The sequence below is a fragment of the Oryctolagus cuniculus genome, chromosome 10 (genome assembly GCF_051225735.1).
Source record: "Oryctolagus cuniculus isolate XC-2025 breed Fujian yellow rabbit chromosome 10, ASM5122573v1, whole genome shotgun sequence".
NCBI lineage: Eukaryota > Metazoa > Chordata > Mammalia > Lagomorpha > Leporidae > Oryctolagus > Oryctolagus cuniculus.
Window position 1 is genome coordinate 94,815,223 of NC_142876.1, and position 14,741 is coordinate 94,829,963.

The 14,741-nt window shown below is 40.3% G+C and overlaps 1 protein-coding gene, 1 long non-coding RNA gene and 1 pseudogene across 24 annotated transcripts in view; 2 read left to right on the forward strand and 1 right to left on the reverse strand.

The window, feature by feature from the left end:
- Nucleotides 1-14,741, forward strand: part of ERC2 (ELKS/RAB6-interacting/CAST family member 2) — a 1,012,357-nt gene that overhangs the window by 77,473 nt on the left and 920,143 nt on the right. The gene's annotated exons all lie outside the window — the stretch shown is intronic.
- Nucleotides 1-14,741, forward strand: part of LOC149124347 (uncharacterized) — an 81,410-nt gene that overhangs the window by 11,056 nt on the left and 55,613 nt on the right. Inside the window, exons 2-3 of one of the 2 annotated variants that reach the window (XR_016214780.1) lie at nucleotides 1,727-1,816; nucleotides 2,772-2,885. The exons of the other annotated variant lie outside the window; for it this stretch is intronic. This is a non-coding gene — a long non-coding RNA (uncharacterized LOC149124347). Of the gene's footprint in view, nucleotides 1-1,726; nucleotides 1,817-2,771; nucleotides 2,886-14,741 lie in introns of those variants that run through there. 2 annotated transcript variants of the gene reach the window in all.
- LOC149124348 (large ribosomal subunit protein uL23 pseudogene) lies at nucleotides 12,553-13,041 on the reverse strand (annotated as a pseudogene). Its single transcript, XR_016215162.1, has one exon. The product of XR_016215162.1 is annotated as a large ribosomal subunit protein uL23 pseudogene (transcript).

Below are 14,741 nucleotides of genomic sequence, written 5' to 3' on the forward strand. Positions count from 1 at the left end.
TGCATGTTACTCATTAATTTGTGTGAAATGTGTTTGGAAAATGAGGAGCACATGATTAGAAACCAAATTATTGGATGTAAGCACTGAGAAATTCTGTGGGTAGGCTGCCTTTCTTCATGGGAAAATCAGTCCAATTATAGATTCAGGTGACATTGATACAGATTGCTTAATATACTTTGTTTCAATGTAGGTGAATGTATTTTAGCAAAAAGGTAGTCTTTCTGACTGGCATAATTTAGAAACTGGATATAAATGAAAGACTATCGTGCTTTTGTTAGTGAGTATTGATAGTGAGACAAGGTGTGGGGAAATATTAGCTGATTTTCAATCTTTAAGTCAGTATAGACCTAATCTCCAGGGTTTTTTTGCTAGAAAAATTGCTTTGTTATTTTTGGAGTACATTTTGGAGTTAGGAAGTGATTTCAAGTAGCAGTACAGTTAGATGGATTAATAGTGGAGTTACAACTGAGTGGATTCATGCCAGGCAGAGGGAAGTGGACTCTGTGTGACTGTAGGCCTCTATCTTATACTTCCATTTTTAGTGTGTGGAAAAGGACATAGGTCTGCTAGTCAAGGTTTCAGACAGTTGAATGAGAGAATTAAGATGCATTATGCACTCGGTGGGTGCAATCACAAGACAGAAGCCAACAAGGTTAGATTTAATATAGATTAGCTCCACATTTCTGAATATATGTTCAGTTATTGACAAAAATCTGTGTTACATATGACTTCACTGCAGTTCCATGAAGAAGGCCCAAGGAACATGTTGATCTTGTTTACTACATGCCTCTGGTATGATGCAGCTGATGGGAAATTATTAAAGAAGGACAAAAGCAAGGGCACTTGGAGGTGGCATTAAAAGGACTATGGTGTCTCGCTCAGAGGAAGTGGTGGTCTTGCTTTCAAATCTCCCCTGAAATGCCACCTCCTTTCTGCACTTTAGATGATGGAAGATGAGAGGGGCCAGTCAGGAATTGGTTGGCTGGTGCTTTGGAAACTATACTGAAGGCTGAGGACCTTTAGTCTGGACAGGTGTGGACTTGAGGAATGAGTGAACGTTGACAACTGATCTCAGGTGTTTGAGTCTTCCAGTGCAGTGCTTCTCAAAGTGCCCAAAAATCACCTGAACTTCTCTAAAGTGAAGATTCTGACTTAATAGATCTGGTCTGTGAGTCTGTTTTCCTAACAAGTTTTTAGGTGCTGTTAATGTTGCCGGTTCACAGACCACAAGGCTGTGGCTCCAGAGCAGCTCTGTCTGTTGGGACACTTAGTGATGATGAGGATGTGCTATAGGGAAGGATGTTGATGATGGAGATACTTATCAAGTTATAGAGCAGTAATTATGTGACAGAGATTTGCACATGGTCATGCATTTGTATGGACAGATGTGGTAAATATTGGAACTAGTTATTTAGGGATTTGGGTTCAGGTCAACTCCTCTACTGTCTCATTAGGCAAATATTTTCATTCATTTTTCTCATTTCTAAAGTGAAGGTAACTGCTGTGCAGTCAACTCACTTCATAAGATGTCTAGACCAAAAAAATGCTTTGTTGGCAAAAAGGCACTGTGGATTTAATACCTCCCAATTGTCAAATAGCCTAATTTAAATTTATTTGGACTTCTGTAATAGGTTCAAATGGAGCTGGAAAAGTTCAAAAGCTGTTTCCCTAGGTGTTGTTTTACTTGTAGACTTTGGGGCTTGTCTGCTTCTTCTTTTCGATATAGGTGCTGGAGATGAAAACAAACCACAAGAGAATTCAAGAATCAAGCATTTTTTTTTGGGTGTGTGTGTGTGTGCACACACACAAAATTACGGTGGGTTAAATTTGTTTTATGATATTGCTGTTGAAGTTTCTAACTAGCAAACTTTTTTTTTTTTTTAAAGATTTATTGGGGACGGCACCATGGCACAGGAGGGTAATCCTCCACCTGTGGTGCTGGCATCGCATATACATGCTGGTTCTAGTCCTGGCTGTCCCTCTTCGAATCCAGCTCTCTGCTGTGGCCTGGGAAAGCTGTAGAAGATAGCCCAAGTACTTGGTCCCCTTAACCCTCGTGGGAGACCTGGAAGAAGCTCCTGGCTTCGGATCAGCGCAGCTCCGGCCGTTGCAGTCATTTGGGGAGTGAACCAACAGAAGGAAGACCTTTCTCTCTGTCTCTCCCTCTTACTGTCTGTAACTCTACCTCTCAAAAAAATAAGTAAAATTAAAAAAAGAGATTTATTTAGTTATTTGAAAAGGAGAGCAACAAAGAAGAGAGTGATTCCATGTGCTGGTCACTCCCTGCATGGCTGCAACAGCTAGGTACGGGCCAGGCTGAAGCCAGGAGCCTGAACTCCATCCTGGTCTCCCATAGGAGTAGCAGGCACATTACAGGAAGCTGGATGGGAAGTGGAGCAGCTAGGACTTGAACTGGCACTCTGATATGGAATGCTGGTATCGCAAGTATCAGCTTAATCTGCTTTAACAACACAGGTCCCCTGCCCCCAAATATTTAGCTTCTGTTAAAATCAGACTGTAGTTTTCTTCTCTTTTGGCATTTTGATGATCAGACTAAAGGCTGGGCCACAGAGATTACTCTATAATAGTAAAATAGTAAAAACAGGTTTTAGCCAACTCCTTCATTGGGATTTTTGTCTATAATTTATTAGCGGAAAAAATAACTATTGGTCTTTTGAAGAGAAGCCTTGATATTACTGGTTTGTAGGAAAATTAAATATGTTTGAAATAATTTAACATTGAGTATTTTTTCTCATTTTAATTCATAACAGGCCAAGTCACTCCCTTCATTCTGGAAAATGCTGAAGACAAAGGGTTTTCTCTGAATTAATGCATTGTTCACAATAGGATATGAAAAAGGAAATTAAAAATTTTTGTTTCCTAATAGAATATTGCCATATTTCAGATATTTATAACTATTGAGATTTTTATTCTGTGACTTTTTTAGGGAAAATATATGCAGCATTGTTTTTATTTTTAATTACAATGATTGTCAATATTAGGGGGTACCATGTGATGTTTTGTTACATTTACACATTCTATATTCATCAAATCAATATATTTACCCTTTGCTTCATCTCAAACACTTATTTCTTTAAGGCCAGAGCATTCAAAATCCTTTTTTCTAGCTGTTTTGAACCATACAATAGGATATGGTTAATTATAATAATTTTTTAAAGCTGTATGCACCAACCCTTACTCCTCCTGCTGAGCTGTGACTTTTTATCAGTTAACCAGACTCTGCTGTCACCCCTCTTGCAACACACACACACACACACACACACTCACTCACTCACTCACTCCAGCCTCTGAGAATCACTGATCTACTCTCTACTTGTAGGAGATCAACTTTTTTAGATTCTGCCTGTGAGTGAAATCATGTGGCATTTCCATTTCAGTACCTGGCTTATTTTACTTAAAATTATGTCCTCTGGGTTCATCCATGTTTCCACAAACAACAGGATAGTATTCCATTGTGGGTATGCGCACACATTTTCTTTATTCAGTCATCCATTCATGGGCCTCTGGTTAATCCTATGTCTTGGCAATTGGGAATAGCGCTGCTGTAGGCAGCAGATACTGCTTTGGCATACTAAATTTTCTTTGGGAAAATACTCAGTAGTGGAATTGTTGGATAGTGTGGTACTTCTTATTTTTTTAGGGACTCACATACTGTTTTCAATGGTATCTGTCCTTGCATTCCCACCAACAGTTTATGAAAGTTCTGTGGAGGATTTTGAATATGCCATAATATAAACAGACTAGTATAATGATCTTCATCTTCCACATACCCACTGCTTTTCACCAATCCATCAAATGTGGTCGTTCCTTTCTCAGCCTTACATCACCCACTTCCTCTTCCTTTATTATTTTGAAGCAAATCTCAGATATATTATCCTATCAGTTCATCTGTAAACATTTTACTCTATCTGTGAAAGAGAAGATCTTTAAAAAAGTTATAGTACAATTATCACATTCTCTGGAAAATTAGCAATAATTCTTTAATACAATCAAACATTCAGGCAGTATTCAAATTTCAAAATCTCATGACTGAATCAGGATTCAACTAAATACTATACATTGTGATTTCTTGATGCTTTTATTTAAAGTCTCATTTATTTTTATTCCCATTTCTTATTTGCTTATTAAAGAGATAAGGTTATTTGTCCCGGCGAGTTTCCTGCATCCTGAATATAGTTGATTACATTTATGCAAAGAGTAAAATGTTGCTTAGTTCTTTGTGTTTGCTGTAAAATGGTACCTGAATCTAGAGGTTAGAAAAGAATCTGGTTCTTTATTTTTCTGGAGGGAAGGCATGGATGCTCAATTGTGGAAAGGTAATTCTTCAGGCATAATGTACGTTCCTTGGAATGAAATATGTGCTAAGTTTCTTGATTTCTTTGTTATAAAATATGTGTGTAAATTCTACAGAGCTGCCTATCTAGTTTTGTGTTTATTTATAAACAGGAAGAAGGGACATGAGGAGGTTCTAATTTGTTAGTGAGAGTTTAATTTTTTAAGCTGCCCATAGAGAATGTAATGAGATAATTTACTGGCATGTTTGAGATTTTCAGCTTGTTGTTCCATCTTCAGACACTGTCACTGCTGTGAAGTGCCTGTGAATTTCAGAGGAGTTCTGAGTACTTGAGCTTATCTATATACCATGTTTGTGTTCTTCCCTGCATGTGTAATAAAGCAGAAGTCTGGTAGGATTTGCCTACCTTCAGCCTCTGTGGCTCTGCACTGATTGAAGACTAATGTTATTTTTGAATAGGAGGACCCAGGCTCTAATGGTTTTGGATCGAAGCATTTGCTGTAGCTTCTTTGGGGTGGTTGATTGGTCACCCATGCATCTATGCCAGAGAACGATTTAATTAATTTAAGCATATCACATGAATGGCGGTGTGTTTTTGGGCCTTCTTCTTTGTTCATAGATCAGGTTGTTTTTTTTTTTTTTTTTTTTTTTTTTGACAGGCAGAGTTAGACAGTGAGAGAGAGACAGAAAGGTCTTCCTTCTGTTGGTTCACTCCCCAAATGGCCACTACAGCCGGCGTGCTACATCAATCCGAAGCCAGGAGCCAGGTACTTCTCCTGGTCTCCCATGGGGTGCAGGGCCCAAGCACTTGGGCCATCCTCCACTGCACTCCCTGGCCACAGCAGAGAGCTGGCCTCATAGATCAGTTTTTACTGATCAGTTTTTGCTGATCTATGGTGGGAACCTATTTGCCTATGGATTATGTTTTGTTAACTGTACCTCATTTATTTTCTGTCAATTTGACATGGCTGTGTTATACATTAAAAAAACTGGAAGTCACATGTTGAGAGATGTGAACTCTATGCCTAGCTCTACTACTGAGTTGTCAGATTCAGCAATTAAAAATGCAGGACAGAGACAGGCATTTGGCCTAGCAGTTAAGACACTGGTTAGGATCATTTCATCCCATATCAGAGTAGCTGGGTTTCTTAGCCAGCTCTGGCTCCTGATTCTAGCTTTCTACTAATACAAACCCTGCAAGCAACAGTGAGGGCTCAAGAGATTAGATTCCTGCCCCTCATGTAGGAGATCTGGAATGAATTTCAGGCTCTCAGCTTTGGCCCCACCCAGGCCTGACTGCTACGGGCATTTGGTGAGTGAACCTGCTGATGAGAGCTCTCTCTGACTGCCCATCTATTTCCCCTCCTCCTTTAAAAATAATTACAGGACAGTTGAATTTGAATTTAAGATAAATGAGGGATAGTTTTTTAGGGTAAGTACAGTAGTCCCCCCTTATCTATGCTTCTATTTTCTGCAGTTTCAGTTAGGCAAGAAACTGTGGTCTGAAAATATTACATGGAAAGTTCCAGAAATAATTGATAAGTTTTTAATTGAGTACCATTTGGAGTATCATGATGAATTCTGACCCAATTCTGTCTATTCCACCTGGAACATGAATCTGCCCCTTTTCCAGCATATTTGTGCTGTACATGCTACCTGCTTGTTAGTCACTTAGTAGGGATGCCAGTCATCAATATAATATATAAGGTTCAATTCTATCTGTATTTCAGGATTCCACTGGGGGATAATGAGGGGGCTAGTACACATGACACTTATATTATAAACTATGTTGTTTATCTGAAAATCAAATTTTATTTGGTGTTTTGTGTTTTGTTTGGCAACTGTACTCTGCTGGGAGCTCTTATGTGACTTTTGGCAAGTTAACCTCACCTGTTTGGCTCTCCATCCCCAAGTATAAAATGAAAGCATTGGAAAAGGCTTTCTATGTTTTCCATATTCCTTTTGTAATTTGTCCAAATGTACTCTCATGTTAGTATACAAAAGCGGACACATGTATATGTTGTTACTTCTGTTGACTTGCAATGTATCAGAAGCAACTAGTGAGACTATTATTTCCAACTCTGTTTTCTCCCATACACTGTAGTAACACATATGTACCCTTAATGTTTGGTGGAAAAATAGCTATCTAGGATGAAGTCTACATTTCCCAGTGTTCTTTGAGGCAAAATTTGGCCATTTTACTAAGGTATGACCAATGAGGTATGTTTTCAAGTAGTATGTTCAACTTCTGGAAATTACACTTACTTAAAGGAAAGGGTTTGTCTTTCTAGTTTTTACCTTCCTTCTCTGTCTTGAATGTGGACACTGTGGCTGGAGTTGGAGTAGCCATCTTGCATCAAGAAGTAAACTTGAGAATGAAGCCAGACATTGTGGAGTAACAAGATGGCAGGGACATGGATGTCTGACACTGCAGAAAACCAGAACAACCCTGTACTATCAGGGGTGGAGAATATCTGGCCCACAGGCTGTGTAAGGCCCACCAAATAATTTGGTATGGCCCTGCCAAGGCAACCATAAGCAGGATTTGAACTTCAATAAATATATAGCAGACTAAATTTTAAGTCGGTAATTTTGTGTGGCCTGTGAATGATACAAATATCCAAATAGCCCTTGGCAGAAAAAAAGGTTCCCCACCTCTGATACTTGCACAGTTTTTTATGATAGAAAAAGACAACTTTATCTTGTTTAAGTCATTATTATCTTGAACACAGCTATACCTTACCTGAAATAATACAAGCCAGTTATCTGGCAGGGAACAACTAGTAAATAAGTTATGGTACACCCATACAGTGTGACATTTGGGAAGTCTTTGACAGCATTACTAAGTTTGTTTGTACCTATATGAAACAATTGCATAATTACCTAAGTGAAAAAGCAAGGTACAGAATTTTTTATGCCTCCATTTGTGTAAGGAGAAGGGGCTATGGGAATGCTTTTGTATGTGTAGACTTGTTTCTGGAAAGAGCCAAGACATTGATACAATCATGGCAGGGCACTGGGGAACTGAGAATCCCAATTTAAAAAAAAATGTTTTTTACATGTGAATTTTTTTTAAAGATTTATTTTATTTATTTGAAAGAGAGTTAGAGAGAGAGGTAGAGACAGAGAGAGAGGTCTTCCATCTGCTGGTTCACTCCCCAGATGGCCGCAATGGCCGGAGCTGAGCTGATCCTAAGCCAGGAACCAGGAGCTTCTTCCAGGTCTCCCACATGGGTGCAGGGGCCTAAGCACTTGGGCCATCTTCTACGGCTTTCCCAGGCCACAGCAGATCGGAAGAGCTGGATCGGAAGAGGAGCAGCTGGGACTGGAACCGGTGCCCAAAGGGATGCCAGCGCCTCAGGCCCGAGCTTTAACCAGCTGCGCCACAGTGTTGGCCCCTACGTGTGAATTTTTAAAACCAAAACCATTTTTAGAATGTTTAAAAGTTTTTAAAAACCTTAGCATGCTATTGAAACTCTCTAGAACACTATGTATAAGCATTGTCCTTTGTGCTATAGAGATAAGATAGGCTGAGTCTTTTGTCTTCCAGGAGCATGTGGCCCAACAAGAGGGTCAAGCCAGGGCAACTGATCACCATCCACTTCTACTGTACCTTGTCTTATTGTGCTTTCCTTTATTTTGCTTTGTGATATTGCGTTTTTAACAAATTGAAGGTTTGTGGCAACCCAGCTTAGAGCAAGTCTATTGGCACATGTTTCCAATAGCTGAGACGATTGTTAGAATGAGCTGAGATCTGCCGCCTGCCCCGGGCCCCTCGGTCCTTCCAGCGGTCCTCAGAAACCGGCTTCCTCCCCTGAGTCCGCGGCAGACCATTTGGAAGAGGAACTAGATCTGTTGCTTAATTTAGATGCACCTGTGAAAGAGGAAGATAACTTACTAGGCAAGACATCTCAGGACCTGAAACCTGAGGAAGACGGGGAGATGGCCCAAGAGGAAAAAGTTCCTGCAAAGCCATCTGGGGCTGAAGAAAAGAACGTGGAACCTGAGCAAGGAAGTACATCCAAAACCGTCACCGAAGAAGAGCTGGAGGACTGGTTGGACAGCATGATTTCCTAAACCCACACAAGCAAACAAAAAGTGCCTGAAGAAAATGGTGGTTGCCTTCTCCACGAGGGCAGGCATGAGGCTAGTATCCAGGAACCGTGGGTTTACAAGCATGCCCCAGGCCGGGGGGTTCCATTATGCTTACAGCAGTCAGTGCCTACCTCTGTTTGACAACACCCGAACATGTATGAGGCATTTGTCTTCTGGCTTAATGCTGTAATAAGCTTCCTTAAGGACAGGGGGTGGTACTGCCCCTTGTCCTCAGCCTTCTTCCTCTCCGTGTTTACATTGTAGCAGGTGCTGCTGATTAAGGGAATAGATGCAGGCAACATTGTCCAAAATAAACAAACAAACAAAAAAAAAGAATGTTTTAGCAATAAAGTACTTTTTAATTAAGGTATTTACTTTTTTTTTTTTTACACATAATGCTTGTACATTTAATAGACTATAGCACAATGTAAACGTAACTTCCTTATGTACTAGGGAATCAAAACATTTGTGACTTGTTTGATTGCAATATCTGTTTTATTAGAGAGTCCTGGAAACAAACCTACAATATCTCTGACATCTGCCTTTAACTTGAGGTAGGAAGTGGTTAAGTTTGAGAGTAGGGGAAGAAAGGGATTTGGGAGATGAGATGTGAGCTGTAAGTTCTACCTCTCTGTGTCTTCTCTATCCTCCAGTGAGCCAAACAAAGGGAAGGCACAATTTTTCTTTCCTTTTTCTGTTTGCAAAAGTGAGACATACTGTTTGTAAAAAATTGAAACTTGAAAGAAATATTCAACATAGAAAATGGAAACCTCATAACTCCAAGATAACTGCCATGAAATTTGATGTATATCCTCCCTATTTTTTCCTATGAGTGTTTCAGATGCTTATTTTGTAAATGCATATTACACCTAACTTGACTTTGTTGTTTAACAATATATCTTGGATACTTTACCACAAGAGCACCTTGTCAAACCACCATGTTCTTTTTAACGGCTATCAATTTAACCAATTCCTTGTCATAAACATCTAATTTAGTTCCAGTTTTTATATATATTATATATATATAACTACCCAGCTGACCAAGGATTTTGGAAGAATAAATTCTTAGGGGAGAATTTCTGGGTAAAAGGATGTGAACATGTAAGATTTTATTAGCTGTTTCCAAATGCCCTCCAAATGGCTGTACAGATTTCTACTCCCACCAACAGTGGAGTATGAATTCATCATTAACCACACATTTTCCAGCCCTGGGCTTTTAAATCAGGATTATAACAAAAAAAATCTTAATTTGCATTTTCTTTAATTCTTTGTAAGCATCTTAGGTTAACACCCGTTTGGCATTCCTCCATGGGTGAACTCTGTTCCTGGGAAAGGAGAGATGCTAACCCGCTGGTAAAAAGTGTTTTCTTGAACATCTCATCCAAGAAACAGCAGTCTCCAGTTGGCTAATTTCTTAAGTCACAAGAAATTCCAGTTTCCACTTTAACAATTTAAAGACTGAATCTAAAGACAGTGTTAGAGAATTTAAGATTTGAAATAAAATGTTAAGGATCCCAGCATGTTGGTTTTTATATCTTAGAGCTTTGCAATTCTTTTAATAATAGCTTATGGGATGTAATCTGCATACCAAACAATTCACTATAATTGTGGTCTACAATTCAATGGTTGATCTACTCAAGAAGATAATCAAACATCACCATAATCAATTTTAGATTATTTCATCACCTGAAAAAAATTTTTCATACCCATTATTAGTTACTCCTCCTTTCTTCCAAATCTCCTTATTCTAGGCAACCACTACCTTCTGTCTCTAGATTTGCCTGGTCTGAGCATTTTATATAAATAGAAGCATAGCATATGTGTTTTTGGGGGACCAGTTTATTTAACTTAGGTTTTTCAAATTCATGAATGCTATAGTATTTCTTTCTTCATTCATTCTATTGCAAAATGATATCACAATGTAGGGATATATGACATTTTGTTTATCCATTTGTCAATTGATAGACATTTGTCGTGTTTCTACTTTTTGGCTCTTATGAGTAATGCTGCTATGAACATTAGTATCCTAAAAATGAAATTGCTGAGTAAGAAGATAAGCTTAGCTTTTTGAGAATGGTAAGATGAAAAGCTCTATGCCATTTTATATTCTCATCAGCAGTGTTTAAGGGTTCTAGTTTTTCCCTTTCCTTGCCAATACCTGTTATTATCCAACTTTTTGACTATTGCCACACTAGTAAGTATTAAGTGGTATCTCATTGTGGTTTTGATTTGCATTTCCCTCATAGCTTATGATGTTGAACACTTTTCAGTATGGTTACTGACCCTTTTAGTGAATCTTCTTTGGGTGAATGTTCAGATTCTTTGTGCTTTGGGAGGGAGAGAGGGCAGTCGGTGGGAGAGTCAGAAAGAAAGAAGGAGTGCACATGTGAGCACACGCTTCCCTCTGTGGTTCATTCCCCAAACACCCACAAATGCCAGGGCTGGGCTGACCAAAGCCAGAAAGTCAATCCAGCTCTCCCACATGGTTGGCAGGAACCCAATTACCTGAGTCTTCATTGCTGCGTCCCTTAGTAGGAAGCTAGAATTAGGAGCTGAAGCCGGATATAGGACCCAACCACTCTGATGTGGATGAATACATTTGAATTGGTGTCTTAACTGCTAGGCTAAACATTTGCCCCTTCCCATTTTTAAACTGCATTGTCTTTTAATTCAGGTATAAGAGTTCTAGCTTGTATTATTTTTCATAGCTTAGAAATAGTTAGAAATTCAGATAAGATTTCTTTTTTTTTAACTTTTATTTAATGAATATAGATTTCCAAAGTACAGCTTATGGATTACATTGGCTCCCCCCCCCAAATGACTTCCCTCCCACCTGCAACCCTCCCCTTTCCCGCTCTCTCTCCCTTTCCATTCATATCAAGATTCATTTTCAATTTTCTTTATATACAGAAGATCAGTTTAGTATACATTAAGTAAAGATTTCAACAGTTTGCACCCACATAGAAACACAAAGTGAAAAATAACTGTTGGAGTACTCGTTATAGCATTAAATCTCAATGTACAGCACATTTAGGACAGAGATCCTACATGAGGAGTAAGTGCACAGTGACTCCTGTTGTTGACTTTACAAATTGACACTCCTGTTTATGGCATCAGTAATCTCCCTATGCTCCAGTCATGAGTTTCCAAGGCTATGGAAGCCTTTTGAGTTCACCAACTCTGATCTTATTTAAACAAGGTCATAGTCAAAGTGGAAGTTCTGTCCTCCCTTCAGAGAAAGGTACCTCCTTCTTTGAAGACCTGTTCTTTCCACGGAGATCTCACTCACAGAGATCTTTCATTTAGGTGTGTTGTTGTTGTTGTGTTTTTTTGTTTGTTTGTTTTTTTGCCAGAGTGTCTTGGCTTTCCATGCCTGAAATACTCTCATGGGCTTTTCAGCTGGATCTGAATGCCTTTAGGGCTGATTCTGAAGCCAGAGTGCTGTTTAGGACCTCCTCCATTCTATGAGTCAATTCATATAAGATTTCACTGTGGCCGGCACCATGGCTCTGTTGCCTAATCCTCTGCCTGTGGTGCCAGTACCCCGGGTTCTAGTCCCAGTTGGGGTGCCGGGTTCTGTCCCAGTTGCTCCTCTTCTAGTCCAGCTCTCTGCTGTGGCCCAGGAAGGCAGTGGAGGATGGCCCAAGTGCTTGGTCCCTGCACCCACATGGGAGACCAGGAGAAAGCACCTGGCTCCTGGTTTCAGATCGATGCAGCATGCTGGCTGTAGTGGCCATTTGGGGAGTGAACCAACGGAAGGAAGACCTTTCTCTCTCTCTCTCTCTCTCTCTCTCTCTCTCTCTCTCTCTCTAACTCTGCCTGTCCAAAAAAAAAAAAAAAAAAAAAGATTTCACTGTATGGTAGTTGTAAAGTGGTTTGTAAAGGAGTTACCCCAAAAATGATTTAACAGAAAGTCTTGTTGGAAATATTAGTAGTGTTTAGAGTTCATTTTTGATTTCCCATAAGAAAATCAATTTCATCTCCATAATTTGAAATCCTAGTTAAAGTTTCATTCTAGGCAGTTTACAGTAATTTAAATGTGCTTATTTTGCCTGTCATCAGGTTCATGCCTTCAACGTAATAGTTTTCCTTTTTCTTTTTCTTTCTTTTTTTTTTTTATGGTGAAAAAAACATCTATTTAGAATTAGCCAGCTGGACTCCGTTCAGATGATCCCAATTTTGTTGGCAATGTCCAGAGCATCATAGTCAGGAGCCAGCCGCACACACGCCTTCTTCTCTCCATCAGGGCTGATCAGGGTGTTGACTTTGGCCACATCAATGTCATAGAGTTTCTTCACAGCTTGTTTGATCTGGTGCTTGTTGGCCTTGACATCCACAACGAACACCAGTGTGTTGTTGTCTTCTATCTTCTTCATAGCTGACTCCGTGGTCAGGGGGAACTTGATGATGGCATAGTGGTCAAGCTTGTTTCTCCGGGGGACGCTCTTCCAAGGGTATTTGGGCTGCCATCGGAGGCGTAGTGTCTTGGGCCGCCGGAAGGTGGGGGACGTACGGATCTTCTTCTTGTGGCTGTGGACACCTTTCAGCACTGCCTTCTTGGCCTTCAAGGCCTTTGCTTTGGCTTCGACTTTAGGAGGGGCAGGAGCTTCCTTCTTCACCTTCGGTGCCATCTTGGTGAAAAGTTCCTTTTTCTTTAAGATCCGTTTATTCACTTTGAAAGTGGGAGCTACAAAGAGAGAAATCTTCCATCTGCTGGTTCATTCCCCAGGTGACCACAACAGCCAGCTCTGGGCCAGGCTGAAGCCAGGAGCTCCATCCAGGTCTCTCACATGGGTGGCAGGGGCCCAAATACTTTGAGCCTTCTTCTGCTGATATTCCCAGGCCATTAGCAGGGAGCTGGATTGGAAATGGAGCATCAGGGACATGGACTGGTGCCACATGGGATGCTGGTGGTGCTGGCGGTGGTCCTACTCACTATGCCACGACACCAGCTCCTAGGTAATTGTTTTCACTTCTGTTTTGGTAAATAAGAAATCTTGCCATGGGCTTATTGACTGAATTGGACAAGCAAGTGCATCCCAGGAGAATTCCCCATACCTTTTGGCTCACAGAAAAAAATCTCTACCTATCCAAGGCACTGTACTGCAGCCTAGCTCAGAGGCCTGTGGATGGATTGAAATTACAGGGTGGTAAAAGGCAGTTACCATTCTTTTGTTTTTCTATACCCTGACCCTAAAGGACCTGCAAAAGTTTAGGAAATCTGGGGATTGAAAGACAGCTGCATAAGCTTTGTGCTGCAACCCATTTTTGGTCTTCATCGAGACCTAGCATGGTGTATGGCTGGTCCCAACTTTCAGACAAGTAGCTCATGTTTGATATGGAAAAAAAGTGAGAGGAGAAAAGTTCTTGGTTAGCTGACTTTATAGTTATTTAGCTCACTCATTCTGGATATTAATTAAGTTCTCATGTGTGCCAGAAGCTTTCTTAACTACAGGGATATAGGGTGAACATGACAGACTTCAGCCTTAGATTCAAGAGCTAGTAGTCTTTCTCAATAATTCCTCAATCCATGTGAATTCCTTGGAAAGATATGTTGGGAATCTAGGGCCGCACCTAACTGGGAGCCTCAGTGAGGGGCCTTGTGTGTGTAGGATGCAGGGAAGGCTTTTCTAAGGGTGCTGGGTGAGGATGGGGGAGGACAGAGCTATCCAGGCTAGGGAAATAGCAAGTGTGAAGAAGATATTGAAGCAGGAGGTGACAAGTGAGGGACACTGGAAGGGAATTGTGGACAAGAAAGAGCTGAAGGGAGGGCAGTTTTAGGTGAGATTATGGAGGGTGGTGATGACCTTATCAAGTGAGACTCTCTAGGTTGTAGCAATGAGACGGAATTTTATTTGCCTACTGTAAGTGTTCAGTGGAGGATGAATAAAAGGATTAGAATTAGGAGGGCTTCGTTCGTTGAAGTCCTTTTACACGACTACTATCTTTTTTACTGAAGGTCACTTTCTCTCTTCCTTTTTTTAGTGAATCTTATTTATTTAAGATAACCATACTTTTGTCCCTCCCTCTATTTTTCCTTCAATCCCCCTCCTTCCTTCTGTCCTTTTTTTCTTTCTGAAGGTTACTTTCTATTGTTATATGTAAAAGCTAGGCCTCCAAGTAACACTTCAAAGATTCAAGGGTGTATTTATTTACTTTCGCTATTCCACATACCAGAGAGTGACCTGGAAGAGGACATTAAGATGTGGTGAATTCTGATATATTGGTCAAAGGAGGGAGTAGACACACATTGATGAGTTTCAGAGTCTCTGGACCACGGTGTGTCTCCATCCAGGAATCTATGTGGCTCCTTGTGTCCCAGTAGAAGCAG